The sequence below is a fragment of the Musca domestica genome, unplaced genomic scaffold (assembly GCF_030504385.1).
Source record: "Musca domestica strain aabys unplaced genomic scaffold, Musca_domestica.polishedcontigs.V.1.1 11, whole genome shotgun sequence".
NCBI lineage: Eukaryota > Metazoa > Arthropoda > Insecta > Diptera > Muscidae > Musca > Musca domestica.
The window spans coordinates 10,818,221-10,833,485 of NW_026712133.1; positions in this window are offsets into that span (position 1 = coordinate 10,818,221).

A 15,265-nucleotide genomic window follows, 5' to 3' on the forward strand; every position below is an offset into this window, starting at 1 on the left:
GAAAGTGGTTGGAATAACTGGATAGACCTTGGGGCGCAGTCAGTTAAGCGTTAAATTATATAATCGTGTAATTTTTCTGAATTCTATAGTCTTAAAAATCACCCTTTTTTTCATTATTATGTAAATATCAGATTAGAAGTTATGACCCAAATAAGGGAAAAGCGGATTTTTGAAAAATATATTGCACAAAATAGTTTACATGCGTAAAAACGACTCAGAATTGCGAATACGAAAATCCTACATTTCGTTTGCTTGTCGCAAATGGAACTCAAATTGAACGGCGTGTGCAATATATGGAGAAATATTTAATTTCCATAATCAAAACAATCAAAATACGCGTGATATAAATTAACGAACCTCTGCTTCAGCTTATTAAATTTTCAGAATTTTTTCACATTTATTATATATGAGCCATCCTAATATTTCTTACTATTGGTTAATATCGAACTTCATATAAATATTTATTTGGTTTGAAGGAAGTAACGTAAGAGAAACATTGAAAAATAATACTGCATAATTTCTAGACGATATAATACATAAGAAAATATAACAAAAAAAAAAAACAACAACTACGAAGATGAAACTTGATGTTTACTTCTGTTGGTAGGTAACGGAGTTTGTTTCTCCTACAAATGGGTAAGTAAGCAGTCTTTAAATATATATGTATACCAAATAGAACAGTGTTGGCTTGTTTGTTCGGGATACCATAGTATTTTGTTGTTGCAAAATGGTCAGGCTTAATCCCTATTATTATTGTTTTTATAAAAACAACGTTTGTTTATTAGTGGAGAACGATGGTAATGTTTACCAGGGGGTAAGGCAGGGAATACCTAGGTTTCGATAAGAGCCACCAATCCTCATCAGTTCCTTTGTTTTTTGCCTCTGTATACCAAATATATATAATAATAGCACTACCATACTATAATTATACCACTCAACATCCACTTATAAGACTACAATGTGATTATTAATTCAGTTCTGATTGGTGGTCGAAACAGAGATGGAAACTAATAAACCCTGAAAAAATATCAATACCATGGTTATACTAAGCTGTGCAATCGTTATACCGGAGTTAGGGTGCCTCTGTGAGTTAAGCATCGCAAATCGATAACTGTCAAGCGGGAAAGTTCTGTAAAGTTTTAAATATATATGAGGGGGGGAACAGTACAGCAACAAATTTTGGAAAAACGAAAAATATAAATTTCAAACGACAGCTCAGCAAATATGAATGGGTAAGTGAAAACGCATTCTGTGAAGACGTCAATGTATATGTAGATAAAAGTACACTTTTCTTTACCAATATTATCCAGTACAGATGAACCTATCAGATATGCGTACTCAACTATATGCGTAACTATGAAATAAAAGTAATCCCAAAAAACCGCAAAGTATCCTCCTGATTTTTATACCCTACACCATAATATATAACCCACTTTTTTAACTAATGCAAATATTCAGATAAGATAATATATATATTTACTTAGCAAATAACTCATCGGACTACTAATCCATTATTTCTACAAGGGCCAGTCACAGGAAATAAGTAGTTATTTATTGATCACTAAAAATCGATAAATAAGTAGTTATTATTTGGCTATTGCAAAGACTACCTAACTATCTGTCAAGTAATAACGATTTATTTTGTTTGGCTAGACAGTTGTGATTTTGAATGAGATAGAACTTTGACATTTTTAGAGAAGGGGCGTATGGTGTGAAGGAACATTTAGAATTTATACTCCAAGGAAATCAATATTTCGAAAGAGGGAGCTCCAGGGCGAAGTGTTCGTAATTTTCACTTTAAGAATACGAAAAATAATAAAAGATTCGAAATGGTACGGCATTGTTATTGAAGAACCGCTAAGAGCGAGAATTGAAACATTTTGCAAAAAAAAAAATATATCAGTATTAATGGTGGCAGATATGTGGGAATCTTTTGTGGGACGAAATGTATTACAATGTACAAAAAATATCTAGTTCTATTATTGAGCGATCTGCAAAAGCTTTATATTTGTATTTTTGAACAAAGGTTGAGATAAGACGATACAAGATGCTCAGATATACCTGTGTCAAATGTTATCGTGATCGGTTCAGAACTCCCATATATACACGGTGAGATGAAAAAACTGCAACCAACTACAGACAAAAAATATTCCAGTGACAGCTCATTATATTGTTTACAAGCGTACAAAGGCATTTTGGTGAGAATTTTCTAGAAACAAAAAAAAAACGTTATTCGTGATGGGTTTTAAGCGTGATAGTGTGATTTATTTATATTTGGCTAAAAAAACACAAGTGGCTATCGTTAGAGCACTCCAGCATTTAAATGTGATCGTTCGTTACCGTAGTTCTGGTAGGGTACGCTATGGGTTTTAAGCGTGATAGTGTGATTTATTTATATTTGGCTAAAAAAACACAAGTGGCTATCGTTAGAGCACTCCAGCATTTAAATGTGATCGTTCGTTACCGTAGTTCTGGTAGGGTACGCTACCACGTTAAGGAAGTGGACGTCAAGGAAGTGGACGGAAAAAAACAGCAAAATCAGCAGAAATGGTTCGAAATGTAAAGAAGCGACTTAATTGAAACCCGCCTCGCAGTAGCCGATAAATGCCTCATGTGCTGAACATATCGCAATATTCCATTCGACAAGTATTGAAAAATGAGGTCGGGTTAAAGCAATTGAAATTCCAAAAAGTGCACGAACTTACACCGCAACAGAAAAAAAAATATACTCAAAAAAGCTGAAGACTTGCTTCGCTTGGCCGAAAGTGGTGAACTCCCGAATTTGGTATTCTCCGGTGAGAAAACATTTGTTTTCCAGCAGTTTGTAAACATACAAAATGACCGCGTTTACTTGCCAAAGGGGTCAGCTGAAAATGTGCACCTTCGGTGGGCCATGGTGATGTATGGGCCGCCGTAACAGCCGATGGTCGCTCTACGTCATATTAATCGACAGTGGCATCAGAAAAAATGCCGGATATTATCGCGAAAATATTGTGGAGGATGTGTCAAAGCCTTGGGCACGCAAACATTTTGGCAGCAGGCCTTGGGTAATCCAACAGGAATTAGCACCATCGCACTCAGCACTCGCCACCCAAGAAAGGTTACAAAATGAGGTTCCTCACTTCATTTGCACCGTTGGACTATTGTGTCTGGAGTATTTTGGAAAGCAAGGTTGGCACTAACAAATACCAAAGTGTCGATCACCAGGAATGGGCGGTTTCATTGACCGTTTGAAGACCACAATTCGCGCCAAAGGTGACCAATTCGAACATATCTAAACTTATTCTAAAATTTGAAGCTATTTTCGACATTTTTTTGCTTTCATTCAATAAAATTTAAAAAAAAATGTAAAAATTGTGCCTTTTGACTTTGTTGCTTTTTTATCTGACCCTGTAAACCCAAACATATCGAAGAAGCAAGTGTGTTAAATAGCTGATATTTATACGTTTTATTCGATTTGGCATTGAATCCTTAATATGCACTCCACAACAACGATATTTGGTAGTAGCCATTAGATTTATGTGGAGATCGCTCCATATTTGGATATAGCTTTGCACGAAATGTGTAATATAAGCCCAAATAGGCTGGATTATGGCACATTCGACCGAATTAGCTTTGAATCAAATACAACAAAATTGGCGTAATGTATCATATGGTTAGCCCTTCCCGACTTTTGACCTTTCTTTACTGGTTTCTTTCATAGTTAACATCTCCTAACGAAGTAGCGAACACACTTTTTAGTATTTCCAATTTTCAATCGGTTTAAAAGCTGTACAAATTTTGATTCGAGGCAGGTAGCAGCCGCACCAAAAATCGATTTTCCTCAAAATTCCTTAACATGCAAGTGACACCAAAACTGTGACAGTACTAAATATTATTATACCCTTCACATGTATAAATCTAAGGGTTTGCAGTGAAAAGAAGTTTATTCATAAATTGATCATTTTTGATTCGAATATTTCATCGGTTTAATGTTTTCGAGTACTAACTGTACTTTTTTCAGAAGAAAATACACACGAGTTTTCAAATACATTCGTAGAGAACATTTCAAAACTTCTTTGTAGCATTCTCCATCCACATGCAAGTGTAAGAGCGAGTACCCCACTTTAACCTCACGCAAGTATCAATTTGCAGGCGTCACTTTGTTTTTATTGCACCGACTTAAAGTGCAAAGATGCCTCGCTTTCTCAGCTGCATATCGCATTCTCTTCCTTTTTTAGACTTCTCAAATTTTGATACTTTGAATTACATTGGTCGTTATTGCTTTCGCTTTGGCAGATACGAATATGAAGATAGTGGTTATAGTCGTTCATTCATCGTTCGTTTCTTGAGCCTGTCAAAGTCAATTTCGACTTGACTGAATTCCGGAAAGCCATACACCAAGATGGCTAAAGCATGTCTGCCCTACGAAGCTAAAAAATAAGTGCTCAGCTCGGCATTCTCAAACAACAAATGCAACACCATCGCCAATCTCATCATAATTTTATGCACAGCATCTATATATTTATTTGGCTGTGTGTGTCTTACATAAAAATTAAAGCAAAACAGGCTGAGGCAAGGATAAGTCGCACGAGAGGAAAGCAATAAAAATGTTTGTGGTTGAAAGCCTTTAAGCATTTTTAATGTTATCATCAAAATTTCCTTTGAATCGGCCTTATGAAATGTTACAACAAGAAAAACTTGATTTTTTTTTCTATTTTGTACTTTAGCTGGTAATGGCTCTTGCTGCCAACTCTGTCTTCGGCCAGATAGTGACTGAGAGCGTGCATGTTTAATTCAATGCATCTCCGCTCCAAAGAAGGAATATCTAATGGAATGTGGCAAGCTTGAGAAGTTTTAAAACAATTAGAATGTCGTTGGGAATTCAGTAGTAGTATCTAATGCTTCTCTCTGTGGACTTTTAAATTAATTAGGTAGTTTTTAGAACACCTAGCATCTGGAGTAGACGCCAAATCGTTATGCACGTAATGCGGAAGTAATTTTCAAATTCACAAAAAATGTCAATGTTGTTTGATTTGGGTTCTATTAAGCTTATAGACCTAAGTTTTGTAAATAAAAATTCCTCTTTATTTCATTTTTCCCGACGTTTCGTCAATGTTTGTTGACATCTTCAGGGGATACGTCTATTTAAATAAACATTACATTAGATCAAATCTTCATGAATATATAAATAACTTACAATAAAATTGGATTAAGTTTACATGAAGTATTTCGTCAAGTTCAACAACACAAAACCTTAATAACTAATATCACAGATTACTATATTGCAAGGCGATAGCTAACACTTATGTTGTTTGTGTCCTCTTTGAGGTTCATCGTCCTTTCTATTTTCTGTTGTATTCGTAAACTTTCTATCGTGTATCTTTTATCATCTTTGCTTTCTTTGTCTAATATTTTGATATTTTCAAAATTAGCTTTTTTTCCGAAAAAAGTAATCACACAACTCATCCAAGACACAATACGAAAACTTAAGGATGGCAGCCCTAACAATCATGAAGAAACCCATAAATATTGCAGCTTAAAATACATCCCTGGCCTAACAGACAATAGAAACATGAAAATGATAATAAACAAAACACAAAACATATGTTATGCTTACAAAGCAAACAAAACAATAAGTCAGATATTTTCCAACGTCAAAACACCAATCGACAAGCAACAACAACATAACATAGTATATGAAATAGAATGCAATGGAAATGACGAACAAAGCTGTGATCTTGTTTACATTGGTACAACGAAACGAACACTGCAAACGAGAATGGGGGAACATAAAACTGACATTGAAAAGGGAACACAAAAAACAGCATTGGCGCAACATATTTCAAAAACGGGACACAAAGCAAATTTTGAAAATGTCAAAATATTAGACAAAGAAAGCAAAGATGATAAAAGATACACGATAGAAAGTTTACGAATACAACAGAAAATAGAAAGGACGATGAACCTCAAAGAGGACACAAACAACATAAGTGTTAGCTATCGCATTGCAATATAGTAATCTGTGATATTAGTTATTAAGGTTTTGTGTTGTTGAACTTGACGAAATACTTCATGTAAACTTAATCCAACTTTATTGTAAGTTATTTATATATTCATGAAGATTTGATCTAATGTAATGTTTATTTAAATAGACGTATCCCCTGAAGATGTCAACAAACATTGACGAAACGTCGGGAAAAATGAAATAAAGAGGAATTTTTATTTACAAAACTTAGGTCTATAAGCTTAATAGAACCCAAATCAATAAACCTACCTGGACCAAGAAAATTAATAATCAATAAATTAGCGGAAAGCCTGCCGAATAATACACTATTAAAAATAAACATCTACACGATCATCAACCAAGAGCACTAAATGAAGAATTATTTCCAACACATCACCTATAAATATAACGAAGAAACTTGCAGGACTATGAAAGAATATTGCAATGAAATTAGAAGACTAGCACAACAAACAGAAAGACTCAAATTCCTATTGACTTGTCGAGATTATGGTATCATCCCCCAACAAACGAAAGCTACTACAACTAAGGTAAAACAACTGTTTAATTGTAATACAATCACATCAAAATTAAGCAAAATTGAAGAGTACTTCCATAAAAAACTCCTTAATCTCGAAATATCTCAAGCCAATGCCGACATAAAATCAACAAAAAACAAAATTTTCAACATGGAATCTGGGATAAAAACATTAATATTTGTTGCAGACTACACGTCTTTTAAAAACAAACAAAAAATCCGTTTAATAGAAATATCCCGAAAAATCAATAATACCCAACAACAAAAACTAAACAAATTAAAAAGGAAACAGTTCGACAAATATGGCATAATTTTCAACGACGACTGGTTCGAGAACAAAACAAATGTCAATTTTCCTATGGAATGCAAGTGGATTTTATCACTTGGAAAAAAGTTTGCAATACCAATAGACAACAAGAATTTTTCACCACTACATACACTAGCTGACATAGAACACTGCATACAAATATCAGAAGAACATGAGAAAGAAACATGTAGAACGAAAATAGGAAACAGGGTTACCAACTTTAAAAGAAATATGAAAAACACACCAAAAGAAAAATTTATTTTGACAATATATAAAAATACATTAAAATTTTTGAAACAATACGACGACATCATAACAACACAAGCAGACAAAGGAAATAAGACAGTTGTCATATACAAACAAGAATACAAGAAGAAAATGGGGGAACTACTTGATGATAAAACCACATATAGGAAACTTAGGGAAGACCCAACAACAAAATTACAAAAATTAAATAATAATATGGTCACTGAACTACATAAAAACAATGTAATTGACAAATGGGAAAAAAAGAGGCTATACTGCTCAGCATCTACAGCACCAAGAATTTACGGGTTGCCAAAAATACACAAACCCAATATACCTCTCAGGCCTATTGTATCGTCCACAAATGTACCATGTTATACTTTATCCAAATACGTTGGTACAATACTCAAACACATTATTTCAGACACCTACAACATAAGAAACTCAATAGATCTAAAAAAGAAACTTAAAGACACAATAATAAAAAATGACGAGGTAATGATATCTTTTGATGTTATTTCCCTATTCACGAATATACCAGTCAATTTGGCTATAAAAATAATTATGAAAAAATGGGACACAATTAAAACATACACAAACATTCCCAAACAAAAATTCCTTAATATTTTAACTTTCTGTCTCAAAGACAATAATTATTTCAATTATGAAAATGAAATATATAATCAAATATTTGGGATGCCTATGGGAAACCCACTTTCACCAACAGTAGCAGATATTGTTTTGGACGACCTTCTTGATAATACTATTCAAGAACTAAATAATAAAGGCATCCTAATAAATTTCATAACCAAATATGTAGACAGAATTATGAATTACCATACTACACAGCCAAAATCCCAAATAATCAACACAGCTAAAAGTTTCATCATGAGAGTACTACGCATAAGTGACCAAGATTTCCACAAAAGTAACATAAACGAAATCACAAAGATATTAATCAACAATAGTTTTCCGAAAAAAGTAATCACACAACTCATCCAAGACACAATACGAAAACTTAAGGATGGCAGCCCTAACAATCATGAAGAAACCAATAAATATTGCAGCTTAAAATACATCCCTGGCCTAACAGACAATAGAAACATGAAAATGATAATAAACAAAACACAAAACATATGTTATGCTTACAAAGCAAACAAAACAATAAGTCAGATATTTTCCAACGTCAAAACACCAATCGACAAGCAACAACAACATAACATAGTATATGAAATAGAATGCAATGGAAATGACGAACAAAGCTGTGATCTTGTTTAGATTGGTACAACGAAACGAACACTGCAAACGAGAATGGGGGAACATAAAACTGACATTGAAAAGGGAACACAAAAAACAGCATTGGCGCAACATATTTCAAAAACGGGACACAAAGCAAATTTTGAAAATGTCAAAATATTAGACAAAGAAAGCAAAGATGATAAAAGATACACGATAGAAAGTTTACGAATACAACAGAAAATAGAAAGGACGATGAACCTCAAAGAGGACACAAACAACATAAGTGTTAGCTATCGCATTGCAATATAGTAATCTGTGATATTAGTTATTAAGGTTTTGTGTTGTTGAACTTGACGAAATACTTCATGTAAACTTAATCCAATTTTATTGTAAGTTATTTATATATTCATGAAGATTTGATCTAATGTAATGTTTATTTAAATAGACGTATCCCCTGAAGATGTCAACAAACATTGACGAAACGTCGGGAAAAATGAAATAAAGAGGAATTTTTATTTACAAAACTTAGGTCTATAAGCTTAATAGAACCCAAATCAATAAACCTACCTGGACCAAGAAAATTAATAATCAATAAATTAGTCAATGTTGTTTGTTTAAAGTGCTCACAAACATAAGAAAAATATTTATACTTAGAGTCATTTGATTTACGGAAAGCTTAATTAAAAATGTGGAGATAATCGGTAAAAATCATGGTAGTATTTAACTGCCAAATTGTAAACAATTTTATGAATAATGTGGCAAATATCATGGAAACGCCGAACATCGAGGTGTACGAAAACGTGGACCTATATAGACAATCTTCTACTGGAGGGATTAGTATTTATATAGAATTTAATATAAGAACTTCCAGACAATTCCGTTGAAAACCGTGGCTGAAGTGATCAAAATACGAAATATCGGGATATATTTTATATGGTGTCTATACGCATACTTGGACATTTCTAGACAATTTTCTGGCTAGACAATTTTCAAAATACCGAATATTTGGAGGTACAGTTCTATAAAGCAAATTCGAAATCGTGGATCGTAGACAATTTTTTGTTAGATTCAGAACTGCTTATTATAAACTTTAAGTAACAAATTTCAAGCATTTTAGCTAAGAATATATCCTTCAATACGAATAGTTGAATTACGGTATATGTCGTTTGGTCTACAGCATTATTACCACATATGGCCGGACGGCTATGACTATTTCAACTAAGAATTTTATGCAGATCTAATTTAATATTTCGATGGGATGTGGCGGATTTTGTTGGACGGAGAGAAAACATTAGCTCGGGAGTGGGAGTGTTCGAAGAGTTTCATACGAAGTTTACTCTCCAATTGTTTCGTGAGAAAGCCTTCCCGTTTTGCTGCTGTTAATAAAAATTAAGTTGGAACCAAACAAGTAAAACAACATTATCCTATTTCGGGTTGATTGTACACCAAATGGCTAACATAAGTCCAAATGACCTGTATTTTGGTACATCCCACCGAATATAGTCAAGAAGTAAGTAAACCAAATTTGTAAATCGCTTAAGATATGGCTCCCATATATATGTTTCATCCGATTTGGGGTTTTAAGTCCCTCACATGCGTTATATGCATTCCAGAGGAATGATATTTGGTACCGGACATCAGATACTGCTCGAAAATATTTCTGTCGTATTTTATCGAGATCGGTTCAGATAACGATAAAGCTCCCATAGATATTTTTATCCGATATCAGATTTATTGTGCACCAGATGGGTAATATCAGTCCAAATGGACTTAATTTTGGCAATTACGACTAATTTCATCCTGTAAACCAGTACTTCAAATTTGGTGTAAATCAGTTCCGATATAGCTATAGCTCCCACATATATATATGTTTTATCCGAATTGGGGTTCAAAGTCCCTCACAAGCGTAATATGCATTCCACAACAATGATCTTTGGTACCAAATATTAGATACAGCTCTGAAATAAGTGTATTTTGTCAAGATCGATTCAGATTCAGATATAGATCTCATATATACCTTCAATCGATTGCGGGTTAATTGTGCACCAAATGGTCAATATGTGTCCAAAAGTCCTGAATTTTGGTACATCCGACAGAATTCAGTCATTCAGACCTGACTTATATAACCGGCACAATTGTTATTATAATTAATGACTATATTGTTCTTCGTGGTATTTATTTTTGTCCACCTCATAATTGATGGCAGAATGATTTCAGAATAGTCAAAAATAATTACTCTTTTACATCCATTACCGTAAGATGAGAATTAATTTTTATGTCATTTAAATTGAGCGTTGGAGATTCCATACAGTCCATATTGTTATACCCTCCGCCATAGTGTGGAGGGTATATTAGTTTGTCATATAATGGTATTTGAAGTTCGTAATGGATACTACAGCATATGAGAGAAAATTATTTGAGCAGGTCCACGTCTTCGTATAGCCCACATATAACGGTACCTTCCGATATTCGGTATTTTAATGATTTTAGTGACATTATTCACCGGAATTGTTTCAAATTTGGTATTTGAAGTTCGTAATGGATATTACAGCCTAAGATAGAAAATTGTCCGTTCAGGTCCACGTCTATGTATAGCCCCATATAAGTTCGTATTGGATACTACAGCCTATGACAGAAAATTGTCCGTGCAGGTTCACGTCTTCGTATAGATATAGATATTCGGTATTTTGAAGATTTTAGCGACATTATTCACCGATTTTTTTAAGTTTCGCATTTGAATATCGTAATGGTTTATGACAAAAGTTGCATTTTTTTTTGAAAATCGTTCCAAATAGTTGAGGGTATTCAAAATTTGTTCCGGTCGAACTTACAGCTTTTTTACTTGTTTAATTTAGTCGCTTTATTCCGATGCGCATTATACAAGAATTCATATAACTTGAACTTGAAGATCGGAGTAGTAAGACCGAATTTCAAAATTGCCAACAAACTACTATTATTTTCTCGAACTTAGTCAAGCATCCTACTATCTATACATTTCATCCAATTCCATATTTAAGCCTATCTATGTCCGGAAATGGCAATGTTATGATTTGTTCGTACAAAGCAGTATATACTATTTGCGATCCAATACTGACAATATAGTTTTCTTGAATCGTAGAATCTATCTGTTTTAAGTCATCCAATACGTTTAATTAAAAACGGATTATTAATCGGTTCATGTGTCTGTATCTATATATGGGGAATATTACTCTCCACAAACAAGAATATTCTTTTCAATCAAATATATTTACATACACAAACACATCCACATGAAATTCATTCAGGCCTGAAATCACTGTCAAAGTCTATAATCAACTATATTAAATTTCATGGACTTTTGTATCGAATGCTAGCTAATATTAACTGGGAAGGAAGTACTCAAAACCCATACAAATGTTTGTAGTTGTACAAACACGCCCACACATGCACACGCATACATAGCTCCACAAGATTGTGATCAATATTGAAACACAAGTAATTCTAGACGCATAACAAATCACATGCACAAACAATCAAATATTGTTGGGCTTGTGAAAAGTCATCGGCATGACAATGGTCGCACAAACATTTCGAAAATTTCATTTAAATTTAACACACACACACACACAGATATACACACTACAATCATCATCGGTCCATACAGTATGATTTGTCCATGTCGTTGGTACGAGTGATGGGTTTGAATATCTTGCATAGAAAAATGAAGGGGTTTCGTTGCCTAAATGGGTATAAGGTATTGCTACTGGGGATCTTTTCCACAATTAGAAAATTAATAAGAATGTGCGGAAACGTCCAAAATCAATTGTAGCGTGAATTTTAGCACTAAATTACAGTCTACTCGGGTTGAAGTAGATAAGTTAAATATGGAATATAGAATGGCGAATGGACTTTGGAGAGATGGACGTTGACGATTTGAAGTAATCCGGACTTGTAGTGTCGGCTGTCGACTGTTGTCAGCAATTACGATGTTTGTATTCGGGTGATGCGGAGTGTTGACGTTTTGAAGGAAGAAACTTATGGTGGTCGGTTTTCGACGGTTTGACTGTTATAAGAAAATACGATGTTTGTATTCGGGTGAAGAAGTTGTTGACCATTTGAAGATAATCGGGAGCTTGTGGTCGTCGGTTGTCACCGGTTTGAATGTCTTTAGAAATTGCAATGTTTGTGATCGCGTTCAGGAATCTTGACTATTTGAAGGTAATCGGGAACTTGTGATAGTCGGATGTCGACGGAATTAATGCACTCGGGAATTACGATGTAGTGATGTTAACGTTCGGTATGTTGACGATTTAAAGGGAATGGGGGACTTGTTGTCGCTGGTTGTCAACGGATTGAATATAATCAGGAGTCACGATGATTGTGCTCGGTCACGTCGGGATGTTGTCGGTGTAGCGTTCAGCGGAAACTTCACTGACGAGCGGTGTACAATCGAGGTTTGTGAGGTAGATGGTTGGGATGTGGACGTACAGGACTTCGGGGCAGATTGGTGACCTGTTGTATAAAATCTAGCAATTCTCAGGGGAGATCCTCGGGAGCAGCTACCCAAGTGGATTGAGATTCGTTCGAGTTCGGCAGCTTGTCGAGGGTGGATTCGGCAACCGATGACTAGGGCTTTGTAGATGGATCGGAATTCGTTCGGGTTCGGCAGCTCGTTGAGGGTAGGTTCACAACCGATGTCTATATTTTCGTAGATGTATCGGAACTCGTTCGGGCTCGGCAGCTCGGATTTAGTTATTCGGGTGGTCTTTAAGGGCGAGGTAACTAGTCTGACTACGTTTTTAAACAACGTCTACTCCACTTCCAATATTTGAATATGATACGGAACAGCGAACCGAAGCCCCTGTGTAAATTAATTACCGGCCAAACAACTTAATGAGAGTCAGTCTTTATAAAAAGTATTCTCAGCTAACGCTTTTGTTAGTCGGAGGACGGCAGATGATTTAGAAAATCATTAGCTACCCCTTGGCAAGCCCCCTGCAGTAGCAAGCCTCCCCTATCGTATCGCAAACCGAACACTATGTGTGACCGGCCCTACCAAGTCATTGAGAATTATTAGCCCTAACATACATAGGTACATTAAACAAACTATACTTCCAGTGTCTACAATCTTTAAAAATTTCAGCGAAAAGAAGAGTAGCTATTGCTTTTTCATACAGATACACAACATTCGTTTTACATTAAAGCATTGACTTTAAATATCAATTAGTACATTATTCTGGAGATTCAAACAAAAGTACTGCTTTATGCATAATAATTGATACCCTAGTATACCTTACCATCGCATCACAGTAGAATGTCCTACATACAACAGAACTCAGAAGAGTACTCGTCAAAAGCTTCCACAAAGATCGAATGTGAAGGATTTATAGAGTGTTGCTTCGAGATAGAGATTTGTCGTGTTCATAAATAAGCACCCAAAAATATATTTTGCTACGAAAGCCATCTAGATCATATGATAAGATTAAAAATAATTTACTCTAAAAATCATAAATGGAATGAATTATTAAAAAATATAATGACAATATACGATTTTAGAAACTCAGTAGAAACATGAGGGGAAAGCAAAAAAAATAAAAAAGACGGAGATTGGTGTCAAATAAAAAAAATATGAAAACTTCGCCGACATTTTTGCGAAGTCGTACCTGACAACAATAAAATACCAAGATCCTTCAGATGCAAAAATGAATCGTTAAAATCGCTGAGATCAGATAATTCACTAAATGTAAAAAAAAAACTCCCAAAAAAGAACATAAAAGTATTACTTGCAATCCAAAAAAGTTTCAAGGCAGCTAACTCGATTGACATTCCAAAACCATATTAAAAACAAGTAAGCAAAGGCTATAGTCGAGCGGGTCCGATCATGTGATACCCTACAACACTAAAATATGTTGGAAATCCAGATCCAATGTCCAAATCCATTTTGGAAGATTTCGCTTTTGAAATTATGTCATAGAGCACTGCCCAGATATTACCCTTAGCTTTTTGACCAGGGACGTTTGCCCAATATTTTCGCACTCCGTCGTGCTATAATCCAATGCTCATCTAAAATGCTAGACTTCTTCCCTGTCCTTAACTCTCTTCTCATGCAAAAGTCCGTGACAATTGAATTCAATTGTGTGGTCAGAAAAAATTTTCTGTTTTTGGTTATTTTGTACCCCTAAATATTTTGCGATCATCTCTAAATGCAAGAGAACCCTCTGTATCTCCAAATTTAGACTTATCTATATGATTTGTTTGTCTACGATATTTGGCTATTCAGCGAAATCAGCATAAACAGCCAAAAAGCTTGTAATTTGTGTATTTCGGATATCGCCTGTAAGTAATGCTGATATTTTTTTCACACAAAAGTAGTGGTCCATTCCACTTTAACTTCATGCGAGATTTCGTGTCCTTTGGTTTCTATTTTTGACCTTTACAAGGGCTGCAAAATCAGGAACATTTTTAGTTTGTGGTAAATTTCAACCCTTAAATATATTGCGGACATCCTTAAAAACAATAGGCCTAGCCCTTCTGAGCCTAACCCTACCTTCGTATATAATAACCCTATACACTTCAATATTATAAGTCAAAATGAAAAAATCGCATGCGTTAAAAAATATGAAAAATTTAAAAAAATATGTCACAAATACTACAAAATCCATATTAACATCATTATTGGCATGTTTTTATGCGTTTCTCTCAGCTTTTTTACTTTTATGCCAAGAGGGCATTCTGAATTGACAAAATTTGTCAAACTCGGCATTCTAGCTAACATCGCCTTCCTTTGTACACATACACTGTATATATTTCGCTATATGCATCCGATATATTTACTATCAGCATCTAAGTAACTGTCAGAATTGACCCTTGTCTATTTGTGATTTCGCCGGGATTAAAAATATTCGCGGTTTAGTGGTTTCATTTCACCCACTAAATATTACCCGAAGATCATCAAAATTGGAAGGCTTCTGTC